Genomic DNA, 5,239 nt, shown 5'->3' on the forward strand with positions numbered 1-5,239 from the left:
CTTCAACGGTACGTGAATAACTGACTAAACTCTTTAGTCACAGGATCCACCATCCATTAACTGCCAGACATTCTATTAAAGACCGACAGCTGAACTCTCTTTACCACAGATATATTATGTATCCATCTTAACCAATCAACAGTGTGACAACCCTTCACAAATCGCTCGTAAGTACAGCTGGGTCAATAACCGTTATGCCCATGTAGTTACATCTGTCTTCTTAAGTACCACTGATCCCTCTAATGAACATAAGTCATAGTCCTACTATGACAAAGTCTTCTCTTCCGAAGAGAAGTTGTGGCCACTATGTTCAAGCCTCGGAATCAGCCCTTAAGGGAACAATCTCTCTATTTATCCCTACTTCAGGAAAGGAGTGAATTCCATATTGTGGATTAAGTTCCCAGCTCCCAGATCAGACAAGTCCCCAAGAAGGTAGGCATGTTGAGTTGACAATCTGACCACTCTCACCCATACTAATCAAAGGACCGCCCTCAAATGCAGGAGTTCCTAAAACACTCAGGATTGAGGTCGTGTCACCTATGGTCATTTAGGTGAGATGTAAGTCTCTAGTATCAATAGCGTTATATACAGAGTCTAGTCATCTGTGGTCCAGGTTTTATACAAACTCTTTGTATAGGACACCCCCGCTCCACGTCTCCACATGAATGGTCAGGATCTACCATCTGTAGTAGTTTACAACACTTGAAAACCTTTACAAAGCGGGTCATTTCTGTAATGTCGCCATGATTAGGTATCCCACCTTAATCCTTATACTACAAACCTATTTAGGTTATCATTTAAGGCATGATCCACTTGTATATCACATATACATGCTTAAGTTCACATAAGATAACCAAAGAGCTTTGTTTATTGGATATGAGTAAATGCCAGAATTAAATAACACTTATTTTATTCATTGAACAATGTGTATCTTTACAAAACAATGAGACTCCTGGAGAATTAGGACATCAATCCCAACAGGAGGCTGGTGAGATGATGATGTGAGTAGGCACTGGGCATGTTGTCTCAGCTGTGGTAGTAGGAGGCATCCAGTTAACTTTGCAGAATAGGTTTCTTCTTTTGAAAGATGTTTTTGTTGTTCCTGAATTAAAAAGGAACCTTATTTCTATAAAGTGTCTATTACAATGTAAATATAGGCTTTATTTTAATGTGGATAAAGTGTTTATTCATAAAGATGGTGTTGAAATTTGTACCTCTAAACTGGAAAACAACTTGTATGTGCTAAGATCGTTAGCCTTAAGTTTTCTCCATAACGTAGAGATGTTTAAATCTATCGTAACTCAATCTAAACGTCAACAAATTTCTCGAAAAGAAAATGCCCAACTATGGCACCTTCGATTGGGGCACATAAATTTCAATAGGATTGAAAGATTGGTGAAGAATGGCCTTCTAAGTGAGTCAGCTATTCACATACCATTAGACCTTCGAGCCATAGGTTCATAAGGTCCCCTTGGTAGCTTGGATACAAGTTGGGAATCAGTTTTTGGGTTTGTTTGAAATGTTCAAATTGACAAGAGGGAGTTCGATTATGTATGATATAATTGAACTGGTTAATTATATATGATATGATTGACTAAATGTATGAGATACATTAATTTGGAGGAAATTGGATATAAATATGATTTATATCAAGTAGAGGAGAAAACACTATGGTTGATATATGATATCAAACTATAGGTTATGAATATAATTTGATTATATTTATTATTTTATTAATTGGACAGTTATGGGATAATTGTCGTGCGCTTAGTGCGAGGTTCAATTCGGTTTTCCTAACAGAAGAATAAAATGAAAATTGTTTTCATTTTTGCAAGGAGATAAAAAAGACACACATAATTAGCTAACGGTATGTTTTGCAATCAATCACTTAGTAAATCAGAGCCTATACGATAACACATCATTTTACTAAACGATCACTCACACGCGTGCACGCTTCTCTAAATGGTCGCCCACCTTTTCCTAAATGATCACTTAGCGCATGAGCTTCACTGAACGATCATAAAGGCGATCGCCTAGTTTTTCCTAAACGATCAAGCATCTTGACTATACGATAGTTGTTGCCTTCTCCCACTTGCTTGATTGTTGTACACGATTTCTTTTCCTCCTCACCTTTACGAAATCCGAACAGAGCCCACACTTTGGATTCTCACCTCGACAATACTAAGGGCTCCAAGTGGTGGTGTCGTCTCCATTTCCTACTGTTCGTGTGAACCCATTCGTGGTAGACGACCAGAGTGGTGCTGAACGATAGGCTGCTGTTCTAGCGAGAGCGCAAGAAGTCTGTTCATGGAGAGAGCAAGATTTGTTCTGAAGAAAGTCTTCAACTGGTAAGTCCTCATTCTCTTGTTTATTTATATGAAAGCATGCCGGTAATTTAGCTGTTTAATGCATATTTGTATGTGTGAATGTAAACATGGAAATTTTGTCACAATGAATTGGAAAGATCTGCTTCCGCTCATAGGTACTCTTGTATAAGAGTATCTTCACTACCCTCTCATTAGCCAAAGAGAGGTTTCTATTTATTGGTTGGACCATAAACATATTGTCCATTAGAGGAGAACTTGTACTTAAAGAGTCAGAGATTACCTAAGGGCAAAACAGTAATTTGAACCAGTTGGAGTTAGAACACTCGTGAAGAACTAGCGTTGTTATTGGCTTTTATCCGTGGACATGGAAATATATTTGTCTTGAGAATAATGTAATTGTAGGTCTTTAGTGGAGTCTACCCCCAGTTAACAAATATTGATTAACTTGGTTAACGAGTTTAGCCAATTAATCTCATATCGTTGGAGTTTCTAATCTACATATCTACCAGGTCCCCTTGTTAGCTCATTAGATGATATTTAAGAGGGATGATTTGTATTGTTCAAATTAATTTTAGGGAACCATGTATTAATGTGATTAATATATAATTGATTATGGATATAATCTATAGTTCAAATTAAATTGGAAACTAATATTTGAACACGAGTCAATTAATTAATTCATGTGAATTAAATTCACAAAGAATTAATTAATAAAGATGTATTGCACATATACATATGATGTTTATGATAATTAAATATATGCATTAAATTGGATTTAATGTGTAAATAGTTATTTGATTAATGTGCAAATTAACTAAAATATGTGTTATTTAATTGTGCTAAATTAATTAAATAAGTGTTAATTAATTGGGCTAATTAATTAAATAAGTGTCAATTAATTAATTAATATTGGAAAAGGGAAATAGGAAGATGATTAGGAAAAAGGGCTTGGCCCTTCTCTCTATAAAGATCTCCCTATAGCCCCTTTGGGAGACATGAACATTGACAATACATAAAAAAAAAAAGTATTATTATGCAAAATTTTGCCTAAGCCACAAAGAAAATCATATCTACTCTTTAAAAGCCTGTTCTCCTCTCCCTCTTCCAATAGTTGGATACCATTTATCCTTCTATAGGAATCCTAGAGAATAACGAGGTTACTCTCGTGGTTGTGTTTGAGATTGTTCAAGAAATCGTTCGTGATCAAGATCTTTGGAAGAGTCGTTGATTGGAACTTCAAGAGGATCATTCTTGGAACTTGGGAATCTACAAAGGTAAGAATGGTTCTAATATTTTTCCCTAAAGCATGCTATTTTACATGTTTATATATTCTATTTTAGTATAATAAATTTTTTTTTATGTAAAATCGAATTGCAGGATGTAAGGCGTTCCCACACAAACACTTCCGTTGCGGGATTTGATCCCTTCATCTAGGACTAGTAAATCGTATTTACCTTCCTTTTCTTTCTTCTGTTCAACGAGGTACTTGGGGGAATTATGTTTTCAGTAACCATCCACATTACAGTGGAAGCATTTGCCCTTGCCCTTGCCTTTTCCACTAGTGGGAGTCTTCCCTTTCCTCCTTTCTTTTTCTAGATCTTCTTAGAACTAGAAGATAATGGAACAAACTTAGTTCCATAGGATGATATCGTGTGAAACTTCTTGGAATGGGCAACATTTTCCTCTCCTTCTACTAATCCCTTACTTTTCATAAGAGACTGATAAGTCTGTAACTCATTTAGGAGGGTAGTTATGGTGTACTCTATTTTTTTCATAACTGCATTGTTGTGGAATTGAAGAAAACTCTTCGAAAGAAATTCTAAAATAAAGGAAACCTAACTCTACTCGTAAATGACCACACCATTCATCTTGAACACATTGAAGTGGACCATTAGATCGAGAACATGTTTTCTAACTTATTGGCCTTCATTCATGCGTTATAAGCATACTTGAGGGCCTCGTGTCAAATATGAGAGGACAGTTGTCCAAACATCTCCTAGAGGGACTCCATAATCTGACGTGCAGTGATCATGGCCTCATGTTTCTTGGTAAGAACGTCAGACAGACACGCCAAGATATAGATACAAGCCTTGTCATTGGCCTTCGTCTAGCAGTCATATGCATCCGTTAATGCTTGGGATGCATTACGAGCGGGGATCAGAGGATATTCCTCCTTAAGACGAACCATAGATCATCTATAACTAGAATCGTATTGATGTTAGATTTCCACATCGCATAATTTTCTCCATTTATTTTTTCATTCTTAAGTAAGAAAATGATTGTGGAAGACATGCTGAAAAGACTAACGAATAATTGACCGTATTAGTTATATTTGTCTTAACCCATTACAAATACAAGTATCTTAACAAAAATAAGTAATTAAAAAACCCTAATTAAACTATTGACTTAGTTTTTGCAATGATACTTGATAACTCGTAGAAATACAAGTTATTTATATTATTTTATTTCGATATTGCGGCTAAAAGAAAGAAAAGTTGCGTCGATAGTATAGAAATTGGCTAAGAAATGCGAGAATTATAAATTTTCGTCAATACACTCACTAACACCATCGCGATGGTAGAATAAAATGTTTCAATTTCTGTTTTTGCAGGAAATCAGTCACCGCATGCATTAATGGCTCAAAGATAAAAGAAACAACGCATCTACGTCGCATTGCACCCATCATTCAGAAATGAAGAGATGATCAACGCAATGACGGTGCATGCGACAATCGATCAAGAGCTTAGTAATCAACGCAAATTCAACCGCATGCGGTAATAAAAAATAACACCGCATGCGGCTATCGATCGAAGATGTAAAGAGCAACGGAATTGCGGAGGCTTCTGACACATGTACAGCTTTCAATTGTGCATTTCTAATGGGTTGATTACGTAACAGAAGGAATATTCACT

At 36.1% G+C, this 5,239-nt stretch overlaps 1 long non-coding RNA gene across 1 annotated transcript; it reads left to right on the forward strand.

The window, feature by feature from the left end:
• The first annotated feature begins 1,734 nt into the window (after positions 1-1,734).
• LOC120081187 lies at positions 1,735-4,985 on the forward strand. Its single transcript, XR_005482703.1, has 3 exons — positions 1,735-2,348; positions 3,518-3,601; positions 4,939-4,985. It is a non-coding gene; the product is annotated as an uncharacterized LOC120081187 (long non-coding RNA).
• Positions 4,986-5,239: the final 254 nt, after the last annotated feature.

This window comes from Benincasa hispida, chromosome 7, assembly GCF_009727055.1.
Source record: "Benincasa hispida cultivar B227 chromosome 7, ASM972705v1, whole genome shotgun sequence".
Lineage (NCBI taxonomy): Eukaryota > Viridiplantae > Streptophyta > Magnoliopsida > Cucurbitales > Cucurbitaceae > Benincasa > Benincasa hispida.